Source organism: Amblyomma maculatum, chromosome 5 (assembly GCF_055883805.1).
Source record: "Amblyomma maculatum isolate TAMU_Amacu chromosome 5, ASM5588380v1, whole genome shotgun sequence".
Taxonomy (NCBI): domain Eukaryota; kingdom Metazoa; phylum Arthropoda; class Arachnida; order Ixodida; family Ixodidae; genus Amblyomma; species Amblyomma maculatum.
The window spans coordinates 147,764,423-147,789,862 of NC_139348.1; the positions used below are offsets into that span (position 1 = coordinate 147,764,423).

At 47.5% G+C, this 25,440-nt stretch overlaps 1 long non-coding RNA gene across 2 annotated transcripts in view; it reads right to left on the reverse strand.

Annotated features, from left to right (window-relative positions):
- Positions 1–238: 238 nt before the first annotated feature.
- The window catches only part of LOC146189890 (uncharacterized), a 101,697-nt gene continuing 76,495 nt past the window's right edge, over positions 239–25,440 (reverse strand). For both annotated transcript variants that reach the window (XR_014707320.1, XR_014707319.1), the window contains exon 3: positions 239–587. This is a non-coding gene — a long non-coding RNA (uncharacterized LOC146189890). The remainder of the gene's footprint in view (positions 588–25,440) is intronic.

The window sequence follows — 25,440 nt, forward strand, 5'->3', positions numbered from 1 at the left end:
GGCAAGCGAATCTCAAGTAATTCGTCGGATGCAGAAGTTGCAGTCTGGCAAAGTGCAGTAGATTGGAGAAATATAGAGGAGAGGAAAGCAGAACATTCAGCAGAGACACTGGAACAACGAGAAGAGCGCTTCCGTAATTCTACTCCGAATGGCCATTGGTTAAATTACAGGCAATGTTTTTACCTCTTGCACAGTTTACTAATTTACTGCACTTTTCACTATTTTTATTGTTTCACAAACTATGACAAAGGGTTTTATTGCTAATCCGCTACTTTGTCTGCCAAAATCAGAATGGTTCAAACAACAATGCAGGAGACATCTACGTTTCCTTAAGGCGGCCGGAGCGTACATATGGCCCCTAATTTTTGTTTTTTTTTGTGTGTGTTGAGCTTTTCTGATTCTTCTACGTCGTTTGGTTGTTGTGCTACCTTGAGTTGATCCCGACATTGCGACAGTTCTTTCTCCAACTCCTGTTTTCTTGTCAGGACAAAAAGGTACTCTGAAGCAGTAGTTTGGGAAGAGATCTGTCTTCTGGATCTTCTGGACGCGTTAGACATGTTGGAGCTCTCTTGCTGTAGCCGTAGCACCTAGAGACATGAGTAATAAAAAATTGCGATTTACTGCCCCTTAGTTATTGTGAACTGAATTCCGAGGAATACAAACATGGTCAGAGCAAAAGACAAATATGCCATAATTTACTCCTGTCAACATTAATAGAAGTTATAGGCAGAGATAAACGGCGTCACAAAACAAAGCCTGTATTGAGGATGTGTTTTGAGAAGCTCAATAAACCTCTTTCACTGCATTTATTTTCCTCTGTTATATTTTTGCGTCCTACTCGTAGTCACCGATAAGATGAAAACGGGTACGTTAACGAGAGAGAGAGAGAGACAACTTTATTTGCCCCAGATGTTGTGAATTAGGGCAGAGTTAATTTTAAATAAAATGTGGAATAATTACACAAAAATAAGTGACACGTTTCTGTGCCAGCAGTTGGTGTTACGTCACGAGAACGCACGTTGTCGCTTAAATAGTAGGAGCTTCGCCAGTTGGAGAGCACTTTTTAGACAGGAGCTCTTGGACGACTTCGCACAGAAAAACGTGACCCCTGTCTTCAGTAGCTCGCGTGGGGAACCATGCAAAGCAATAAATGATACAGAAGAAAATGGGCTACCTCTCGGGCTGTCGCCGCTGGAATTGCTGCAGTCTCCGCGTTATGGGTCAGGTGATCGACGGAAACGATAACCCATCAATCACCACCGGCACTTCAAGGTTAGTGGATCATAAAGGTCTGTTCCCATGAGATCAAACCGGCTTTTTGGACACGGTAAAGGCTGCAGAGGGCCAGCGGGGTGGCAAGAAGTCTTTCGCTGTTGACAGGCGGTACAAGAGCAAATGTAGCGACGTAGGAAATTGTTCATTCCGCACCAGTAACACTTCTGACGAATCCAATCGTAGATTTGCAGGACACCGGCATGAGCGCTTTGTGGATCATTTTGATGATAGGCACAAGAATAGCAGCGGAGGTGGCGCGAAATGAGAAGTCTCTTTCTTCTGCCTAATGGTACAATGGGACGCTTGTTGGCGGAGTGCCCGAGGATGCGTAGCCGCGGAAGTGGTGCCAAGTATATACAGCTGCGAATAAACCCAAGGTGCAGCGGTGGCGTAGCGGTAGAACATCCGCCTCGCATGCAAGAGAACCGAGGTTCAAATCTCGGTGCCGCGCAATTCTCCACCGCATGAAAAAAAAAAAAATCCGCGTGTCGGTGGAATTGCATAAACAGGTTTGGGGTGCGACCTGATGCCGGTGAACACCTCCGGCAACGCACTCCCTCACCAGAACAGGAGTTGGCCACCCTGGTGCAGTACTTGGCCGTAACCTCTCATGATAAGCTCCACAAAACCCCGGCCCTCAGTCACCAGCGGCTGCAGAAAACTGACCACGGTGATGGTCAGACCTGTGACGCAGCAGGGGCTGCTAAGAATTCCTGGCTCCGCTGGACAGGGCGCCATTAGAAACTGACCCTGGCAACGTTTAACGCTAGAACCCTAGTTAGTGAAGCTAGTTTAGCAGTGCTGTTAGAGGAACTAGAGGGCATGAAATGGGATGTCATAGGCCTTAGTGAGGTTCAGTTCAGTTCAGTCGTTCAGTCGTGTCCGACTCTTCGTGACACTATGGACCATGTCACGCCACGCTTTCCGGTCTCTCACTATCTTCCTAACATCACATAACTTCATCTGCAGTGCCTCGAGGATGCCATCTAACCATCGCGTTCGCTGCCTACCCCTTCTCCGGCGACCCTCAACCTTTCCCAACATCAAACCTTTCTCCAGCGACTCCTCTCTTCTCATCAGATGACCAAAGTAGCTGAGCTTTAACTTTAGAATTTGACCCTCCAATGAGCAGTCAGGGTTTATGGTCGACAATATTGACTTATTTGATCTTCTGGCAGTCCAAGGAACTCTCAAGAGTCTTCGCCAGCACCACAATTCAAACGCGTAGGAGGCCGAATGAGGCATATACTGTACTGAAGGATGGGCATGTACTGTGTTATCGAGGTTTACCAGAGAGGCGACAACTAGGAGTAGGTTTCCTTGTCAATAAGTATATAGCGGATAATATAGATGAATTCTATACTATTATTGAGAGGGTTGCAGGCATCGTAATTAGGCTTATTAAGCGGTATAAACTGAAGGTTGTACAGGCCTATGCACCTACATGCAGTTATGATGACCAGGCAGTTGAAAGCCTCTGCGAAGATGTAGAATCGGCAATGCGAAAAGTACAGACGCAGTATACTGTACTAATGGACGACTTCAATGCCAAGGTAGGGAAAAAGCAGGCAGGAGACAAGGCAGTAGGTGACTATGGCATTGGTTCTAGGAATAGCAGGGGGGAGTTACTAGTTGAGTTTGCAGAGCGCAATAACTTCCGAATCATGAATACCTTCTTCAGCAAACGGAAGAACCGGAAAACGAAAGAACCGGAAATGGACATGGAAAAGTCCTAACGGGGAGGAGACTAAAATTGAAATCGACTTCATAATGCGTTCAACCCCCGCCATTATACAAGATGTAGAGGTAATCGGGAAAGTGCGATGCAGTGACCACAGGATGTTGAGGTCCCGAATTAGCCTAAACCTGAAGAAGGAAAGCAACAGATTAGTGAGAAAGAAACCCATCAACTAATTAGCGGTGAGTGGGAGGGCAGAAGAGTTCAGGATCTCGCTATAGAATAGATATTCAGCTCTAACCAAAGATGGCAACATTACCCTAGAAGCCATGAACAATAATTTCAGAGATATCATTAATGAGTGTGCGGTAGATGTAGGCGGTAGGATAGTTAGAGAGGATACCGGTAAGCTATCTATGGAGACGAAGATTTGATTAAGAAACGCCAGAGTATGAAAGCTTCCAATCCAACAGACCAGACCGAATTGGCCGAGATATGAAAGGTAATAAATAAGTGCAAGGTGGCCGATATAAGGAAGTATAACATGGAGAAAATTGAGCATGCTGTAAAGAACGGGAGAAGCCTTAAAGCGGTAAAAAAGAAATTGGGCATGAGCAAAAACCAGATGTATGCGATAAGGGACAAGGCGGGCAACGTCATCACGAATATGAACAAGATAGTTAAAGTAGCCGAGGTGTTCTATAAAGATCTCTACAGTAGCCAAAGTCAGGACCATGACGAGATTGGCGGCAGGGAAAAACAGTCGGACGTTCCACCAGTGACGAAGGACGAGGTCAAGAAAGCATTAGAAACTATGAAAAGGGGGAAATCAGCTGGAGAGGATCAGATAACTACAGATTTGCTGAAGTAACGGGGGGGGGGGGGGGGGGAATATCGTGCTAGAAAAACTGGCCACCTTGTATACGCAGTGCCTGGTGTCATCGACGGTACCGGAACCATGGAATGCAAACATTATCCTCATTCATAAGGAAGGGGACTCTATGGACCTTGAATATTACAGACCAATCAGCTTACTGTCTGTTACGTATAAGGTATTTACTAAGGTAATTGCTAATAGAATCAGGACAACCTTAGACTGCAACTCAAGCAAAAGATCAAGCAAGTTTTCGGAAACGGTACTCTAATATCGATCATATCCATACCATCAATCAGGGGATAGAAAAATGCTCAGAATATAACCAGCCCTTATACATAGCATTCATTAATTACGAAAACGCATTTCACTCAGTTGAAGCCTCGGCGGCGATGCAGGCATTGCGAAATCGGGGGGTAAACGAGCCGTACGTGAAAGTGCTGGAAGATATATATAGTGGCTGCACAGCAACCATAGTTCTGCATAAAGAAAGCAACAAAATTCCCATAAAGAAAGGTGTTAGGCAAGGAGGCACAATCTCCCAAGTACTATTCACAGCTTGCTTAGAGGAAGTATTCAGAGGCTTGGAATGGGAGCAGTTAGGGATAAGGGTAGATGGTGAATACCTCAGTAATCTGCGATTTGCTGATCACACTGCCTTGCTAAGCAACTCCGAGGATGAACTGCAAATAATGATTGATGACCTAGACAGGAAAAGTAGAGAGGTAGGCTTGAAAATGAATATGCAGAAGACTAAGGTAATGTTCAACAGCCTCGGCAAGGAACAGCAGTTTACATTAGGTAGCGAAGTACTGGAAGTAGTAGGCGAATCTGTCTGCTTAGGACAGGTAGTAAGCGCAGATCCAGACCATGAAAAGGAAATAACAAGAAGAATGAGATTGGGATGGAGTGCATTTGGCAAGCACTCGCAGATTATGATTAGCAGCTTACCGGTATCGCTCAAGAGGAAAGTATACAGCAGTTGCGTCTTACCTGTACTCACCTATGGGACTGAAACGTGGAGGCTAGCCAAGAGACTTCTACTTAAGTTGAGGACAACCCAGAGGGCTATGGAACGAAAAATGGTAGGGGTAACATTAAAAGATAGGAAGCGTGCAGAGTGGTTCAGAGAAATAACTCAAGTTACCGACATTCTAGTGGCAATCAAGAAGAAGAAAGGGGCATGGGCAGGACATGTAGTGCGAAGAGAGGATAACCGATGGTCGCTTAAGGTAACAAACTGGATTCCAAGGGAAGGAAAGAGTATCAGGGGGCGGCAGAAAGTTAGGTGGGTGAATGAGGTTAAGAAGTTCGCAGGGGTCACGTGGATGCAGCTAGCACAGAACCAGGTTAAGCGGAGAAATATGGGAGAGGCCTTCGCCCTGCAGTGGGTATAGTCAGGCTGAATATGATGATGATGATGATACCAAAACACCACATTTCTCGAAGTGGTCGAGACATACTATATTACATAAGGATTTGTGACAAGCCGCCAGGCTACCTTATGTATTTGGAATGCAGTTGGTCATCTCTAGGACCTGTGTAAGCGAACTTCACATAATGGAGGAAAATGTTGTATGCTTCCTGACAGCAAGAGCATGTTCGCAAAAGTTTTCTTTTGGTGTAAATATTTCGTGAGAACAGAACAGCAAGTTTTCTAAACATTGTATACACCCGCTGACCTCTTCAATGGCCTTCTCATTTATGGTTATTTCACCGAACTTGTAAAACCCACGGGGATTCACAAATAGCAGCAAGGTCTACGATACATTTGTTTCTTGCGTCCGGCATGCAGGTTTCTTGCGATCGAAAACGGCAGGCCATAGGAAGCATATTGGTTTATGCGATTGTAGGCTTGAGCCTGAACCTCAACCTAGCTACAAAAGAAAATAAAAATGACGGTTTATAAGGTTTTGACGTCCCGAGTACTTTTAAAATTTTGCAGGGCGATACCACTTATTTTCTTACTTCCTTTTCTTGGTAAAATCCGCTTGACACCTTGTGAAGAGTATTTGTTGTTTTCCAAGTTTTCACTTAATTCCAGACATGCATCCACACAGAGCTGCTTAACACAAAAGCATCTATGTCCAAAATAAACAACAATGTATAGAAATGTAAAGGCTTAAAGAACACCTGAAGCAATAAGACAACAACAATAAAACGCAATAGCAAGTCCGGCATTTCTTCTTTACTTTAGTACCATAAAGCAAAACACATGTGCGCTATGCTTTTGCATTAAATAACTAAAGAAAAAACCTTATCACAAAAGAACTATAATGTTTTTTCAACCACTGCTTATTTCTGGTGGAACTTTTTGTCAAGAGAGAGCATGTTAAGCCGCATTAATATTTATGGCATGACTGGCAAAGACGTCAAAAGTAGCGAAATCTTCCAATGCATTTTTCCTTTCACAATGAAATATCTGCAATGGCAAAAATATATATTTTACACCCCTGCTGCTTCGAGCTGGCGAAGAGAACAATGTTACTGATCTAAAAAGGCAGTCAACACCGATAGGCGTTAAAATTCAAGACGCTAGCTGTTATGATCCGAAATAATTACACATAAATCTCACCTAGATGAATCCTTTGATATCACTCGCGTGTGTCTACGGCCAGTGGTTAGCCGAAGCGCACCCACGCAAAAACTAATTTAATCATTTTGAATCCCCAACTGTCGATAGTGCGACTCCCTCATCAAAATGCGAGTACATTCTGAATTGCAATTTTACGCGTGCGAAAGCAGCTAATCGTTAGACATCAGTAAGGTCTCTCTGCCACCATTTATATGGTCACACATTTTGTTTATTGACATATTTATATTAATATACACATTATAGCGTACCAACGATCGGCGTTCGATTGAAGAGCATTATCTGTTCACAGTGGCTTCAAACTGAGTTGTAGGCAAGAATGAATTTCCCTCCTCAGTCCCGAATTCGGGCATTAACATGTTGAGCTCTAAAGGAGGAGGACGAGAACAAACATTTATAAATTGATGAAGGCTGGCAGGTAGGAACTTTTGCGCTGGATGGCCAGGAGCCCTTCTGGCAAAAATTACAGATCTTCTGTAATTACTGGCAGATCTTCTGGCAAAAATTACAGACGCATTCGCGTCTGTAATTTTTGCCAGAAGATCTGCCGTGCCTTTGCAAGAGATTCGTGTCCCGGATGGTATAGGGAGAGAAACGGGAGCCGTAGTGGAGGGCTACGGAGTAATTTAGACTACCTGGGGATCTTTAACGTGCGCACAGCACATGGACGCCACTTCGTTTCGCCTCCATCGAAGCGCAGCCGCCGTGGTCGGGTTTGAACCCAAGAACTCCGGACAGTAGTCGGGCGTCTTACCACTGCACCATCCCGGCGGGGCAAGGGGAGGGTGTACACATTTCCTTATTTTTCTAAAGGCACCCCTTCAAATTGTAACCAATGTTTTTTATTTTAATTTTATTTTTTTCACACTAAAGAGAATTTCGTTTAATAGCTTCGGAGGACGGGCATGTACACGAAGGGACACGTCGTTCATAGCTGGCTTGTGGTTGAAGAAACCACGACCTCAACCCGGTCACGTTTTCGTATTGTTGTTGTAAATTGTTATCTGGTTTATAAAGAAGGAAAGGCGAAATATTTGTCAGACCTCGCGGACAAATGAACCGCCTCTCAGAGAACGGAGGAAGGTGGGATGTGAAAGCGGAAATAGTGAAAGAGGTTGGTATAGTTTTCAGGGTTTAACGTCTAAAAGCAACTCGGGTTATGAGACACGCGGCTATGGAAGGCAGGAAATTTCAACCAACTGGGGTTCTTTAACGTGCGCTGACATGGCACAACACACGGCTGCCTCTCAGTTTTTTTTTTTTTACAGGAAAGAAAAGGCGCAGTATCTGTCAAACTTATGAAGCAAAAGCCACAACACAGGGCTACCGCTCAGTTTAAATTAAATTTGTCTTACAGGAAAAATAGGGCGCCGTATCTATCAAACTTTTGAAGCGAAAGCTTCACTGCAGCAGCTTTTCGAGCCGCCAGCTTCACGGAGGTTTTCACCATCAAGCGACCTTGACAGATACTGCGCCTTTACTACGTTAGGTAGAGCCGGTCTTCGCGTGGCACTGATTTAACCTTCAAAAAACCTTTACCTAATGAAGTGTTGATGCTCACGATTCCGTGGTGTCCACCAGAAGTATACTGCGCCTTTCTTTCCCCAAAACCTATGCATCCGAGGTGTTCGAAATTACACCATAGCCCTCCCCTATGACATCCCTTTCTCTCTTTCTGCTTTTATTGCCACCTTGATTCCTTCCCTTACGGCGCAGTTCAGGTGTCCACAGAGCAAGTGTGACAAATACTGCGCCTACACAACACAGCAGACGAGGCAGATGATGATGATGAAAAACATTTATTTTTTATATGTACAGGGCAGGAGCGGTCCTTAAGGGGCTGCCCCTTACATTTAACTAGGTGGTCGACAACCTCCCGGTCGCTGTCGAAGGACGCTGAAGTGCAATATGAAACAGATAGGGCCTCCGCGGCTTTGTAGTCTATACTCTTGTAATATAATTGGTTCATAGGAAGGGAAAGGCGCAGTATACTGTCACACTTCCGTGGATACCTGAACCGCGCCGTAAGAGAAGGGAGGAAGATGGGAGTGAAAGTGGAAAGAGAGAAAGAGGAGCTGTAGTGGAGGGCTATGGAGTAATTTCAACCACCTCGGGATCTTTAACGTGCGCTGACATCGTACAGCACACGGACGCCTCTTCGTTTCGCCTCCATCGAAATGCAGCCGCCGAGGTCGGGTTCGAACCCGGGAATTCCGGCCAGTAGTCGGGCGTCTTACCACTGTACCACCCCGGCGAGGCTACTCTTATACTCCCATCACGCAATATTGCCGCACACAAAGAACACTGCCGCCACTTTACCCAAACACGACAAACTAACACGTATACTAACCTATACTGCTGACACCTGTTCATCTCCACCCAGAGAAATGCCCACAGAAATGTCCCAGCGGCCAACAATATAGAGCTACACGATATAATTAAATCTGGGCCTTGCAACACAACCCAGCGGCTTTATATTTATATGTCTCCGTACTCTGTCCTCTCGGGAACAAGCCTTGGCCTTGGCAACTTGGCTACGACGGAGCGGACCAACCAGCGCCGACTGATAGAGATGACCGAGAAAACAGCGGGGGTGAACGGGACTCTGGACACTGCTGCTGTTATCGTAACACCGTTAATTATGGCTGCATCCCGTGCTGCGTCACTATTCAAGGCGGAGGCACCGACGTCCCCGCCAATGTTTAAACGCGATAAGGCCCCCTTTACCAGTAAATCCGACGTCGGTGCTCTGAGCAAAAATCATGGTTAAGGCGCTAGCAGCTGATATGGTCGAGGTTCTGATTCTTCTATGGTTTGTGCGAATTAAGGAGACCATATATGGTAGCAGAAAGTCGGGAGGAGCTGCCAACTCTGGTTGTTCATTTGAGGTGGGAAGGTGGAATAAGAATCAATATTTCAGTCGCTTTTAGATGCCTAGTCAGGGACACTACTCCTGGACCACGCAGGCACGTTCATACGGCTCGAATAAATCAGGGCTATATATGTCGGTAACTTGAGTTATTTCTCTGACCCACTCTGCACGCTTGCTATCTCTTAATGTTACCCCGACCATTTTTCGTTCCATAGCCCTCTGGGTTGTCCTCAACTTAAGTAGAACCCTCTTGGTTAGCCTCCGCGTTTCAGCCCCATAGGTGAGTACAGGCAAGATGCAACTGTTGTATACTTTCCTCTTGAGCGATACCGGTAAGCTGCTAGTAATAATCTGCGAGTGCTTGCCAAATGCGCTCCATCCCAATCTTATTCTTCTTGTTATTTCCTTTTCATTGTCCGAAATAACTCAAGTTACCGACAATCTAGTGGAAATTAAGAAAAAGAAATGGACATGGGCAGGACATGTAGGGCGAAGAGAGGATAACCGACGGTCGCTTAGGGTAACAAACTGGATTCCAAGGGAAGGAAAGCGTAGCAGGGGGCTGCAGAAAGTTAGGTGAGCGAATGTGGTTAAGATGTTCGCAGGGGTCACGTGGATGCAGCTAGCACAGAACCGGGTTAAGTGGAGAAATATGGGAGAGGCCTTCGCCCTGCAGTGGGTATAGTCATGCTGATGATAATGATAATGATGATATATGTCGGATGTTTGCCTAAGGTATCGTCTCATAGCCTTAAAGATGGAGCTTAAGTGTCCCCCATATTTTTTGCCGACCGGTTTAGGTTTGAAAACAGTTGCAGGTGGTGGAATAATATAATTTCTCGCATAGAAGAAGAAACCGTATTTGCGTTCCATTTTATAGTGCAGCTGGTGCATTCGCAGCTATCCCTCCTCTCCTGTTTCGCTGAATTGAACCACGCACCCTGAAGTGATTTATTTAAAAGGCGACGAAATATATTTCGTAATTTTTAAATACACAGTGGTAGCCATCTTTTCAATGACAGTCGGTGCAGCTAAACGCATAAATCCGGTATTAGCAGTTCTCTGTTTTTAAGTGAGGGCAGTTTTGGGTGGAGTTTACGTATTACGCCGATTTCTGTATGCTGTGTGCCTTAAATATGCTTTGTGCTATTTCAATGGTTTTTAGAGGAAGTACTTTTTGTTCGTAGTTCTCTCAGCATCATGCAGGCGCTGTGATAAAATCGGTGTGTGCTCGAAATTTTGCAAGGTTCTCTTCTGTGATTCTACCCCACATCGAGATATGCGTTCAATAGAGAAACGTAGCCTCCTCCGATTTGCTTTTCTTAGCAAGCCTTCCGCGCAATCCTTGCTTACGTTTGACTGCTGCAAATAGAGTGTGGTCAGTCTAAACTATATTTACTATGTTTCCGCTGTTTCTCCTCGCACCTTGGCATCACTGGATGCCAGTATTAGTGCAGAGCGGCACCCTAGACAATAGTCAAGACCATTATAAATTATATTCCACTTAATGTCTGCAAATAAAATTCGTTAGAAGGCGTATCCTTTCGCCATGAAACCGAAAAATGCAGCGCACGGAACGTCGGAGGCTTCGACGCAGCGTTCAAAATTAAGAACGTTTAAAGCGCGCACCTGCATGAAGCAAGCCCGGCGAAGCGCAAGATCTTGATATCTTGAGTCGCACTTCGCCAGACACACAAAACAGCAAAAACAGAATGCCTGGCCCAAGTAAAGGCGACGGGGGCCGTCTGCGGCATGCGGGAGCAGCGGCGTGGCGGGGTGCACAGTCACTGTCCACGGCCTCTAGCCAGCGCACCAATAATCTGTCGCTGATAAGTCAGACGAGACAGCCATCCTTAAAAATAAAAAGAAATATGACTGGGACAGTAGCGCGCATGCGCAAGCGGTCGGACCTAACGGGTGAGCAGCTTGCCTTCCCACTCAGAAACTGCGCAGTTCGTTAAGGGGCCGGACGAGCTAGAAGAACTCGCATACCTTGGAGCTGATTGTCGCCATGCTGCGCACTTGAGGACTGAAGGGAAGTTAATGTTCAGGAATCATTATTTCCTTTACATGTATGCAGTGCCAGCCCGCGTATAGGTTTCCGAGTTGCCGGAGACACCATGCAAACGACGTTTGCATTATTTTTGCCGCAGTTCGAATTCTGCTCAGCGCTTAAGTTTTTGCTCCTGTTGGTTGCCGCTGCCCTAAAACCAAAATGGCGCTCTAGTTCAGTTAGCCCTCCTTCGGCCGCTATGAAAGCATTTGGCAGTGATGTCTGAATTAACAGGACAATATGACTGTAAATCAAAGTTTGCGACCGGTGACCGTGCTGAACTTGTGGTTTCTACCATGTGTCGCCGTGCCTTCGGGTCGTCTACGCCACTCGGGACCGACACAGGGACGATGCAGCAACTCCCCAGGGATACTACGAGCCAGGCCGTCGGCATCTAAGGTGAGGCGAGACTTCAGTTCTCGCGGCGAGGGCGACTTGCGTCCGTGGAAACCTCCTGTTGGTTACTAGTACAAAATTCAAGGTTCATTGAGCTATTTCGCCGAGAATTCGATAAATGCCAACAAGTACCGACATGCAGAGGTTTCCTAGGCCATCGTCATCGGGTTCTTTCTCCGTGACGGAAGCGCGGTGAGCAAGGTTATCTGACGCTGTAGGGGTTTAGCTCGCACTGTAGGTAGGAAGGAGTAGGTATTGAGCCAGCTGGCAAAAATGGGGCAGGCCTGCGGTGCCTTCGTGGTTAATTCAAAGTACGACAATTGGTTTAAACAACTAGTCTATCCTCTACGTGCAAGACTTTTCGTGCAAAATTCTCCGGACAACGTCCTCGTGTATCGCTGCATGCGTGTTGACTGCGTAACGGACTCCTCTGTCAGTCGTTGCAATTGCTTTAAGTCAGACTCTGACTCTGGTAATGGAATATACTTACCATTTGGAAGCTCGTCGGATTCGAGTTAACTTCGTGTGTTGGTATTTTGGATGCAGCCCTTTTGCTTCGTATGGGCGGCTTTCGATATACGACCACCGTTGAGTATTTGCTTTGTTGCGAACCCTGCTTAGACTTCACGATTGCTTTGATGCAATACCTCTTCGGACGAGGCTGTTTCGAGCTCTTATCAAACATTTTTCTTTTCCTCAGTCTTCCCGCTGTATTCACGGTCTCTCCTCAGTGCGGCCATTTCCAAGCTACCGCCCCTACTTCTGCGGGTGCTTGCTTGTCTATTCTGGCATTTTCGAGATTTACTCGTGGCGTACTGCTCACGTTACGCCGAAAGACCGTCGCAGCACCTCGATTTAAAAGAAAGCCTGCAAGTAGGAGTCAAATTCTTGCCGGCGCTAACAGCGCAAATATTTCAGTGCCACTTTCGTGCAATATGGCGGCCACCGGTACTCTAGGCCTGATGAGTCTTCGACAAAGATGGCGCCTCCTCGTTCTATTAGTGCGTCATCAAACTGCGCGTCAAGGTCGAGTCGAAACAGGTGTGGGGAAAATGATTGACACCATGAAAAGTTGGCTCCTTTACATTAGTGAGCCTGGCGCGTCCGCGCCGAGTCTCTCGCCCAAACATGTCCTATTTATTAGTCTGTTTTTTTTATTTTGCGCTGCCTGAATGAGGGCTCGACTGCCTCGCTCTCCGTTCCTTTTGCTGGGGCGGCCGGCTTCTTACTCCTTGCCTTTTTTGACGAAGTCCTGACAGTTTCTAGAATCGTCGTTGACCATTTCTTTTTCCATTTTCTTCCTCATTTTAAACGGAACTTGGGACCAGTCAAGCTGCTTCATGTGCAGCTTTCTACCCTTACTTTTCTCCACAACCTTGTACTTTTTTTGTGTACATGATTCAAACGATATCAAAATACTAGTTTGATCCTTTTCGGATACACATTGTTTGCACTCACGTTCAACTTATGAGCATTTTCTCTGTCGGCTTGGGTCTCGGCCTGGTCTCTGAGGCCTATGCGTCCATGGCCGCTGATGCCGCCCTTTGGTATTGCCGCTCACCGGCGGCAATGTCGCTCCGAAATTTTCTAACTCTGCCAACCATTGAGACTTTTGATGTATCCGGGTGCACCGGTCATCGTGTTCTTCAGCTCAACAAAGATAGGGTGATGACGTTATTCTTTAACCATATAAACCTTACCAAAAAATCTGCGCCAATGTTCCACACCTCGAACGCTATGAAAGGCGCTCAAGTACCTTATCGCTATATCTGGGAGGAATGATCGAGTTCCTCTTCATATGACTTGATTGCTGTCAACTTCTGACGAATTTGAGCAAAAGGTATCGCTGTAGGTGTTTGCCACATCTTGTCTGAGGCCTCCTTGTCTTCTTGGATGGCCCTCTTTCTCCAGAGAATGGCGTCATCCTGGTATATCGGCCTATTTCACTGCGGCTATTGTCATGGCTTTTGGTACAGCTGACAGGCTGACGAAGAATATCTACTCTTGAATGGATTGACCTTCATGGTTCCTGTGCTGGTTTCTTTGGCTTGTTTTTTACAAATAGGTTGCCGGGCGGCCTTGTTACGGCACGTGCTCTACTTTGTAGTCGTACTTTTGGAGTCGTAGGTTTAGGCACTTTAGACTCGCCTATAGTCCTGCAATCATGCGAGCGGTTTGTGAATAATTTTAATTGTCAGGGCTCATCCAGCCAGGTGCACTCCAAAATATACCTAGACTATATCCCAAAATTAACGACGAAATGCCGGTGATAGTATTAACGATCGCCAATTTTATTGTCAGTGTTAGGATACCGCCTTTCTGCAGGAGTCAAAGCTCTACTGCTGAATGCAACGAGGATACTAGGCTTTTCTCTATTAGTCTCTTGCCTGAGCATTGCGACCACTTCTTGCGGTTCCGTACCTGCGATTGAACAGGTTTCTTTGCTTGCGGCTGTCATGCAGCCAATAATTTTTTGACGTGATTTTATTTCCCTCCTTTTTATCTTGTCCATTGAAATGTGATGTTTCTCGAGTGAGCGAAGTGGTGCCACTTGTGGGATGAATTGGCCACAGAAGAGGCCTGAATTTCGTACTTTTGCTCTTGTGGTCGTGATTGCGCACTTGATGTTGTCAGTCCGGCCTCATTGGTTCCACTATGAGCCACTTGTGGGATGAATCGGCCACAGAAGAGGCCTGAATTTCGTAATTTTGCTCTTGTGGTCGTGATTGCGCACTTGTTGATGTTGTCAGTCCGGCCTCATTGGTTCCACTATATGAGCCACTTGTGGGATGAATCGGCCAGAGAAGAGGCCTGAATTTCGTACTTTTGCTCTCGTGGTCGTGATCGAGCACTTGTTGATGTTGTCAGTCCGGCCTCATTGGTTCCACTATATGAGCCACTTGTGGGATGAATCGGCCACAGAAGAGGCCTGAATTTCGTACTTTTGCTCTTGTGGTCGTGATTGCGCACTTGTTGATGTCAGTCCGGCCTCATTGGTTCCACTATATGAGCCACTTGTGGGATGAATCGGCCAGAGAAGAGGCCTGAATTTCGTACTTTTGCTCTTGTGGTCGTGATCGAGCACTTGTTGATGTTGTCAGTCCGGCCTCATTGGTTCCACTATATGAGCCACTTGTGGGATGAATCGGCCAGAGAAGAGGCCTGAATTTCGTACTTTTGCTCTTGTCGGGATCGAGCACTTGTTGATGTTGTCAGTCTGGCCTCATTGGTTCCACTATATGAGCCACTTGTGGGATGAATCGGCCACAGAAGAGGCCTGAATTTCGTACTTTTGCTCTTGTGGTCGTGATTGCGCACTTGATGTTGTCAGTCCGGCCTCATTGGTTCCACTATATGAGCCACTTGTGGGATGACTCGGCCAGAGAAGAGGCCTGAATTTCGTACTTTTGCTCTTGTGGTCGTGATTGCGCACTTGTTGATGTCAGTCCGGCCTCATTGGTTCCACTATATGAGCCACTTGTGGGATGAATCGGCCAGAGAAGAGGCCTGAATTTCGTACTTTTGCTCTTGTGGTCGTGATCGAGCACTTGTTGCTGTTGTCAGTCCGGCCTCATTGGTTCCACTATATGAGCCACTTGTGGGATGAATCGGCCAGAGAAGAGGCCTGAATTTCGTACTTTTGCTCTTGTGGTCGTGATCGAGCACTTGATGTTGTCAGTCCGGCCTCATTGGTTCCACTATATGAGCCACTTGTGGGATGAATCGGCCACAGAAGAGGCCTGAATTTCGTACTTTTGCTCTTGTGGTCGTGATTGCGCACTTGTTGATGTTGTCAGTCCGGCCTCATTGGTTCCACTATATGAGCCACTTGTGGGATGAATCGGCCACCGAAGTGGCCTGAATTTCGCACTTTTGCTCTTGTGGTCGTGATTGCGCACTTGTTGATGTTGTCAGTCCGGCCTCATTGGTTCCACTATGAGCCACTTGTGGGATGAATCAGCCACAGAAGAGGCCTGAATTTCGTACTTTCGCTCTTGTGGTCGTGATTGCGCACTTGTTGATGTTGTCAGTCCGGCCTCATTGGTTCCACTATGAGCCACTTGTGGGATGAATCGGCCACATAAGAGGCCTGAATTTCGTACTTTTGCTCTTATGGTCGTGATCGAGCACTTGTTGATGTTGTCAGTCCGGCCTCATTGGTTCCACTATATGAGCCACTTGTGGGATGAATCAGCCAAATAAGAGGCCTGAATTTCGTACTTTTGCTCTTGTGGTCGTGATTCCGCACTTGTTGATGTTGTCAGTCCGGCCTCATTGGTTCCACTATATGAGCCACTTGTGGGATGAATCGGCCACAGAAGAGGCCTGAATTTCGCACTTTTGCTCTTGTGGTCGTGATTGCGCACTTGTTGATGTTGTCAGTCCGGCCTCATTGGTTCCACTATATGAGCCACTTGTGGGATGAATCGGCCACCGAAGAGGCCTGAATTTCGCACTTTTGCTCTTATGGTCGTGATTGCGCACTTGTTGATGTTGTCAGTCCGGCCTCATTGGTTCCACTATATGAGCCACTTGTGGGATGAATCGGCCACCGAAGAGATCTGAATTTCGTACTTTTGCTCTTGTGGTCGTGATTGCGCACTTGTTGATGTTGTCAGTCCGGCCTCATTGGTTCCACTATATGAGCCACTTGTGTGATGAATCGGCCACCGAAGAGGCCTGAATTTCGCACTTTTGCTCTTGTGGTCGTGATTGCGCACTTGTTGATGTTGTCAGTCCGGCCTCATTGGTTCCACTATATGAGCCACTTGTGGGATGAATCGGCCACCGAAGAGGCCTGAATTTCGCACTTTTGCTCTTGTGGTCGTGATTGCGCACTTGTTGATGTTGTCAGTCCGGCCTCATTGGTTCCACTATATGAGCCACTTGTGGGATGAATCGGCCACCGAAGAGGCCTGAATTTCGCACTTTTGCTCTTGTGGTCGTGATCGAGCACTTGTTGATGTTGTCAGTCCGGCCTCATTGGTTCCACTATATGAGCCACTTGTGGGATGAATCGGCCACAGAAGAGGCCTGAATTTCGTACTTTTGCTCTTGTGGTCGTGATTGCGCACTTGTTGATGTTGTCAGTCCGGCCTCATTGGTTCCACTATATGAGCCACTTGTGGGATGAATCGGCCAGAGAAGAGGCCTGAATTTCGAACTTTTGCTCTTGTGGTCGTGATCGAGCACTTGTTGATGTTGTCAGTCCGGCCTCATTGGTTCCACTATATGAGCCACTTGTGGGATGAATCGGCCACAGAAGAGGCCTGAATTTCGTACTTTTGCTCTTGTGGTCGTGATTGCGCACTTGTTGATGTCAGTCCGGCCTCATTGGTTCCACTATATGAGCCACTTGTGGGATGAATCGGCCAGAGAAGAGGCCTGAATTTCGTACTTTTGCTCTTGGGGTCGTGATCGAGCACTTGTTGATGTTGTCAGTCCGGCCTCATTGGTTCCACTATATGAGCCACTTGTGGGATGAATCGGCCAGAGAAGAGGCCTGAATTTCGTACTTTTGCTCTTGTCGTGATCGAGCACTTGTTGTCAGTCCGGCCTCATTGGTTCCACTATATGAGCCACTTGTGGGATGAATCGGCCACAGAAGAGGCCTGAATTTCGTACTTTTGCTCTTGTGGTCGTGATTGCGCACTTGATGTTGTCAGTCCGGCCTCATTGGTTCCACTATATGAGCCACTTGTGGGATGAATCGGCCAGAGAAGAGGCCTGAATTTCGTACTTTTGCTCTTGTGGTCGTGATTGCGCACTTGTTGATGACAGTCCGGCCTCATTGGTTCCACTATATGAGCCACTTGTGGGATGAATCGGCCAGAGAAGAGGCCTGAATTTCGTACTTTTGCTCTTGTGGTCGTGATCGAGCACTTGTTGATGTTGTCAGTGCGGCCTCATTGGTTCCACTATATGAGCCACTTGTGGGATGAATCGGCCAGAGAAGAGGCCTGAATTTCGTACTTTTGCTCTTGTGGTCGTGATCGAGCACTTGTTGATGTTGTCAGTCCGGCCTCATTGGTTCCACTATATGAGCCACTTGTGGGATGAATCGGCCACAGAAGAGGCCTGAATTTCGTACTTTTGCTCTTGTGGTCATGATTGCGCACTAGTTGATGTTGTCAGTCCGGCCTCATTGGTTCCACTATATGAGCCACTTGTGGGATGAATCGGCCACAGAAGAGGCCTGAATTTCGCACTTTTGCTCTTGTGGTCGTGATTGCGCACTTGTTGTTGTCAGTCCGGCCTCATTGGTTCCACTATATGAGCCACTTGTGGGATGAATCGGCCACCGAAGAGGCCTGAATTTCGCACTTTTGCTCTTGTGGTCGTGATTGCGCACTTGTTGATGTTGTCAGTCCGGCCTCATTGGTTCCACTATATGAGCCTCTTGTGGGATGAATCGGCCACATAAGAGGCCTGAATTTCGTACTTTTGCTCTTATGGTCGTGATCGAGCACTTGTTGATGTTGTCAGTCCGGCCTCATTGGTTCCACTATGAGCCACTTGTGGGATGAATCAGCCACAGAAGAGGCCTGAATTTCGTACTTTTGCTCTTGTGGTCGTGATTGCGCACTTGTTGATGTTGTCAGTCCGGCCTCATTGGTTCCACTATGAGCCACTTGTGGGATGAATCGGCCACATAAGAGGCCTGAATTTCGTACTTTTGCTCTTATGGTCGTGATCGAGCACTTGTTGATGTTGTCAGTCCGGCCTCATTGGTTCCACTATATGAGCCACTTGTGGGATGAATCAGCCAAATAAGAGGCCTGAATTTCGTACTTTTGCTCTTGTGGTCGTGATTCCGCACTTGTTGATGTTGTCAGTCCGGCCTCATTGGTTCCACTATATGAGCCACTTGTGGGATGAATCGGCCACAGAAGAGGCCTGAATTTCGCACTTTTGCTCTTGTGGTCGTGATTGCGCACTTGTTGATGTTGTCAGTCCGGCCTCATTGGTTCCACTATATGAGCCACTTGTGGGATGAATCGGCCACCGAAGAGGCCTGAATTTCGCACTTTTGCTCTTATGGTCGTGATTGCGCACTTGTTGATGTTGTCAGTCCGGCCTCATTGGTTCCACTATATGAGCCACTTGTGGGATGAATCGGCCACCGAAGAGACCTGAATTTCGTACTTTTGCTCTTGTGGTCGTGATTGCGCACTTGTTGATGTTGTCAGTCCGGCCTCATTGGTTCCACTATATGAGCCACTTGTGGGATGAATCGGCCACCGAAGAGGCCTGAATTTCGCACTTTTGCTCTTGTGGTCGTGATTGCGCACTTGTTGATGTTGTCAGTCCGGCCTCATTGGTTCCACTATATGAGCCACTTGTGGGATGAATCGGCCACCGAAGAGGCCTGAATTTCGCACTTCTGCTCTTGTGGTCGTGATCGAGCACTTGTTGATGTTGTCAGTCCGGCCTCATTGGTTCCACTATATGAGCCACTTGTGGGATGAATCGGCCACAGAAGAGGCCTGAATTTCGTACTTTTGCTCTTGTGGTCGTGATTGCGCACTTGTTGATGTTGTCAGTCCGGCCTCATTGGTTCCACTATATGAGCCACTTGTGGGATGAATCGGCCAGAGAAGAGGCCTGAATTTCGAACTTTTGCTCTTGTGGTCGTGATCGAGCACTTGTTGATGTTGTCAGTCCGGCCTCATTGGTTCCACTATATGAGCCACTTGTGGGATGAATCGGCCACAGAAGAGGCCTGAATTTCGTACTTTTCCTCTTGTGGTCGTGATTGCGCACTTATTGATGTCAGTCCGGCCTCATTGGTTCCACTATATGAGCCACTTGTGGGATGAATCGGCCAGAGAAGAGGCCTGAATTTCGTACTTTTGCTCTTGGGGTCGTGATCGAGCACTTGTTGATGTTGTCAGTCCGGCCTCATTGGTTCCACTATATGAGCCACTTGTGGGATGAATCGGCCAGAGAAGAGGCCTGAATTTCGTACTTTTGCTCTTGTCGTGATCGAGCACTTGTTGATGTTGTCAGTCCGGCCTCATTGGTTCCACTATATGAGCCACTTGTGGGATGAATCGGCCACAGAAGAGGCCTGAATTTCGTACTTTTGCTCTTGTGGTCGTGATTGCGCACTTGATGTTGTCAGTCCGGCCTCATTGGTTCCACTATATGAGCCACTTGTGGGATGAATCGGCCAGAGAAGAGGCCTGAATTTCGTACTTTTGCTCTTGTGGTCGTGATTGCGCACTTGTTGATGTCAGTCCGGCCTCATTGGTTCCACTATATGAGCCACTTGTGGGATGAATCGGCCAGAGAAGAGGCCTGAATTTCGTACTTTTGCTCTTGTGGTCGTGATCGAGCACTTGTTGATGTTGTCAGTGCGGCCTCATTGGTTCCACTATATGAGCCACTTGTGGGATGAATCGGCCAGAGAAGAGGCCTGAATTTCGTACTTTTGCTCTTGTGGTCGTGATCGAGCACTTGTTGATGTTGTCAGTCCGGCCTCATTGGTTCCACTATATGAGCCACTTGTGGGATGAATCGGCCACAGAAGAGGCCTGAATTTCGTACTTTTGCTCTTGTGGTCGTGATTGCGCACTTGTTGATGTTGTCAGTCCGGCCTCATTGGTTCCACTATATGAGCCACTTGTGGGATGAATCGGCCACAGAAGAGGCCTGAATTTCGCACTTTTGCTCTTGTGGTCGTGATTGCGCACTTGTTGTTGTCAGTCCGGCCTCATTGGTTCCACTATATGAGCCACTTGTGGGATGAATCGGCCACCGAAGAGGCCTGAATTTCGCACTTTTGCTCTTGTGGTCGTGATTGCGCACTTGTTGATGTTGTCAGTCCGGCCTCATTGGTTCCACTATATGAGCCTCTTGTGGGATGAATCGGCCACATAAGAGGCCTGAATTTCGTACTTTTGCTCTTATGGTCGTGATCGAGCACTTGTTGATGTTGTCAGTCCGGCCTCATTGGTTCCACTATGAGCCACTTGTGGGATGAATCAGCCACAGAAGAGGCCTGAATTTCGTACTTTTGCTCTTGTGGTCGTGATTGCGCACTTGTTGATGTTGTCAGTCCGGCCTCATTGGTTCCACTATGAGCCACTTGTGGGATGAATCGGCCACATAAGAGGCCTGAATTTCGTACTTTTGCTCTTATGGTCGTGATCGAGCGCTTGTTGATGTTGTCAGTCCGGCCTCATTGGTTCCACTATATGAGCCACTTGTGGGATGAATCAGCCAAATAAGAGGCCTGAATTTCGTACTTTTGCTCTTGTGGTCGTGATTCCGCACTTGTTGATGTTGTCAGTCCGGCCTCATTGGTTCCACTATATGAGCCACTTGTGGGATGAATCGGCCACAGAAGAGGCCTGAATTTCGCACTTTTGCTCTTGTGGTCGTGATTGCGCACTTGTTGATGTTGTCAGTCCGGCCTCATTGGTTCCACTATATGAGCCACTTGTGGGATGAATCGGCCACCGAAGAGGCCTGAATTTCGCACTTTTGCTCTTATGGTCGTGATTGCGCACTTGTTGATGTTGTCAGTCCGGCCTCATTGGTTCCACTATATGAGCCACTTGTGGGATGAATCGGCCACCGAAGAGACCTGAATTTCGTACTTTTGCTCTTGTGGTCGTGATTGCGCACTTGTTGATGTTGTCAGTCCGGCCTCATTGGTTCCACTATATGAGCCACTTGTGGGATGAATCGGCCACCGAAGAGGCCTGAATTTCGCACTTTTGCTCTTGTGGTCGTGATCGAGCACTTGTTGATGTTGTCAGTCCGGCCTCATTGGTTCCACTATATGAGCCACTTGTGGGATGAATCGGCCACAGAAGAGGCCTGAATTTCGTACTTTTGCTCTTGTGGTCGTGATTGCGCACTTGTTGATGTTGTCAGTCCGGCCTCATTGGTTCCACTATATGAGCCACTTGTGGGATGAATCGGCCAGAGAAGAGGCCTGAATTTCGAACTTTTGCTCTTGTGGTCGTGATCGAGCACTTGTTGATGTTGTCAGTCCGGCCTCATTGGTTCCACTATATGAGCCACTTGTGGGATGAATCGGCCACAGAAGAGGCCTGAATTTCGTACTTTTCCTCTTGTGGTCGTGATTGCGCACTTATTGATGTCAGTCCGGCCTCATTGGTTCCACTATATGAGCCACTTGTGGGATGAATCGGCCAGAGAAGAGGCCTGAATTTCGTACTTTTGCTCTTGGGGTCGTGATCGAGCACTTGTTGATGTTGTCAGTCCGGCCTCATTGGTTCCACTATATGAGCCACTTGTGGGATGAATCGGCCAGAGAAGAGGCCTGAATTTCGTACTTTTGCTCTTGTCGTGATCGAGCACTTGTTGATGTTGTCAGTCCGGCCTCATTGGTTCCACTATATGAGCCACTTGTGGGATGAATCGGCCACAGAAGAGGCCTGAATTTCGTACTTTTGCTCTTGTGGTCGTGATTGCGCACTTGATGTTGTCAGTCCGGCCTCATTGGTTCCACTATATGAGCCACTTGTGGGATGAATCGGCCAGAGAAGAGGCCTGAATTTCGTACTTTTGCTCTTGTGGTCGTGATTGCGCACTTGTTGATGTCAGTCCGGCCTCATTGGTTCCACTATATGAGCCACTTGTGGGATGAATCGGCCAGAGAAGAGGCCTGAATTTCGTACTTTTGCTCTTGTGGTCGTGATCGAGCACTTGTTGATGTTGTCAGTGCGGCCTCATTGGTTCCACTATATGAGCCACTTGTGGGATGAATCGGCCAGAGAAGAGGCCTGAATTTCGTACTTTTGCTCTTGTGGTCGTGATCGAGCACTTGTTGATGTTGTCAGTCCGGCCTCATTGGTTCCACTATATGAGCCACTTGTGGGATGAATCGGCCACAGAAGAGGCCTGAATTTCGTACTTTTGCTCTTGTGGTCGTGATTGCGCACTTGTTGATGTTGTCAGTCCGGCCTCATTGGTTCCACTATATGAGCCACTTGTGGGATGAATCGGCCACAGAAGAGGCCTGAATTTCGCACTTTTGCTCTTGTGGTCGTGATTGCGCACTTGTTGTTGTCAGTCCGGCCTCATTGGTTCCACTATATGAGCCACTTGTGGGATGAATCGGCCACCGAAGAGGCCTGAATTTCGCACTTTTGCTCTTGTGGTCGTGATTGCGCACTTGTTGATGTTGTCAGTCCGGCCTCATTGGTTCCACTATATGAGCCTCTTGTGGGATGAATCGGCCACATAAGAGGCCTGAATTTCGTACTTTTGCTCTTATGGTCGTGATCGAGCACTTGTTGATGTTGTCAGTCCGGCCTCATTGGTTCCACTATGAGCCACTTGTGGGATGAATCAGCCACAGAAGAGGCCTGAATTTCGTACTTTTGCTCTTGTGGTCGTGATTGCGCACTTGTTGATGTTGTCAGTCCGGCCTCATTGGTTCCACTATGAGCCACTTGTGGGATGAATCGGCCACATAAGAGGCCTGAATTTCGTACTTTTGCTCTTATGGTCGTGATCGAGCGCTTGTTGATGTTGTCAGTCCGGCCTCATTGGTTCCACTATATGAGCCACTTGTGGGATGAATCAGCCAAATAAGAGGCCTGAATTTCGTACTTTTGCTCTTGTGGTCGTGATTCCGCACTTGTTGATGTTGTCAGTCCGGCCTCATTGGTTCCACTATATGAGCCACTTGTGGGATGAATCGGCCACAGAAGAGGCCTGAATTTCGCACTTTTGCTCTTGTGGTCGTGATTGCGCACTTGTTGATGTTGTCAGTCCGGCCTCATTGGTTCCACTATATGAGCCACTTGTGGGATGAATCGGCCACCGAAGAGGCCTGAATTTCGCACTTTTGCTCTTATGGTCGTGATTGCGCACTTGTTGATGTTGTCAGTCCGGCCTCATTGGTTCCACTATATGAGCCACTTGTGGGATGAATCGGCCACCGAAGAGACCTGAATTTCGTACTTTTGCTCTTGTGGTCGTGATTGCGCACTTGTTGATGTTGTCAGTCCGGCCTCATTGGTTCCACTATATGAGCCACTTGTGGGATGAATCGGCCACCGAAGAGGCCTGATGTTCGCACTTTTGCTCTTGTGGTCGTGATTGCGCACTTGTTGATGTTGTCAGTCCGGCCTCATTGGTTCCACTATATGAGCCACTTGTGGGATGAATCGGCCACAGAAGAGGCCTGAATTTCGCACTTTTGCTCTTGTGGTCGTGATTGCGCACTTGTTGATGTTGTCAGTCCGGCCTCATTGGTTCCACTATATGAGCCACTTGTGGGATGAATCGGCCACCGAAGAGGCCTGAATTTCGCACTTTTGCTCTTGTGGTCGTGATTGCGCACTTGTTGATGTTGTCAGTCCGGCCTCATTGGTTCCACTATATGAGCCACTTGTGGGATGAATCGGCCACCGAAGAGGCCTGAATTTCGCACTTTTGCTCTTGTGGTCGTGATCGAGCACTTGTTGATGTTGTCAGTCCGGCCTCATTGGTTCCACTATATGAGCCACTTGTGGGATGAATCGGCCACAGAAGAGGCCTGAATTTCGCACTTTTGCTCTTGTGGTCGTGATTGCGCACTTGTTGATGTTGTCAGTCCGGCCTCATTGGTTCCACTATATGAGCCACTTGTGGGATGAATCGGCCACCGAAGAGGCCTGAATTTCGTACTGTTGCTCTTGTGGTCGTGATTGCGCACTTGTTGATGTTGTCAGTCCGGCCTCATTGGTTCCACTATATGAGCCACTTGTGGGATGAATCGGCCACCGAAGAGGCCTGAATTTCGCACTTTTGCTCTTGTGGTCGTGATCGAGCACTTGTTGATGTTGTCAGTCCGGCCTCATTGGTTCCACTATATGAGCCACTTGTGGGATGAATCGGCCACAGAAGAGGCCTGAATTTCGCACTTTTGCTCTTGTGGTCGTGATTGCGCACTTGTTGATGTTGTCAGTCCGGCCTCATTGGTTCCACTATATGAGCCACTTGTGGGATGAATCGGCCACCGAAGAGGCCTGAATTTCGCACTTTTGCTCTTGTGGTCGTGATTGCGCACTTGTTGATGTTGTCAGTCCGGCCTCATTGGTTCCACTATATGAGCCACTTGTGGGATGAATCGGCCACCGAAGAGGCCTGAAGTTCGCACTTTTGCTCTTGTGGTCGTGATCGAGCACTTGTTGATGTTGTCAGTCCGGCCTCATTGGTTCCACTATATGAGCCACTTGTGGGATGAATCGGCCACAGAAGAGGCCTGAATTTCGCACTTTTGCTCTTGTGGTCGTGATTGCGCACTTGTTGATGTTGTCAGTCCGGCCTCATTGGTTCCACTATATGAGCCACTTGTGGGATGAATCGGCCACCGAAGAGGCCTGAATTTCGTACTTTTGCTCTTGTGGTCGTGATTGCGCACTTGTTGATGTTGTCAGTCCGGCCTCATTGGTTCCACTATATGAGCCACTTGTGGGATGAATCGGCCACCGAAGAGGCCTGAATTTCGCACTTTTGCTCTTGTGGTCGTGATCGAGCACTTGTTGATGTTGTCAGTCCGGCCTCATTCGTTCCACTATATGAGCCACTTGTGGGATGAATCGGCCACAGAAGAGGCCTGAATTTCGTACTTTTGCTCTTATGGTCGTGATCGAGCACTTAATGATGTTGTCAGTCCGGCCTCATTGGTTCCACTATATGAGCCACTTGTGGGATGAATCAGCCACAGAAG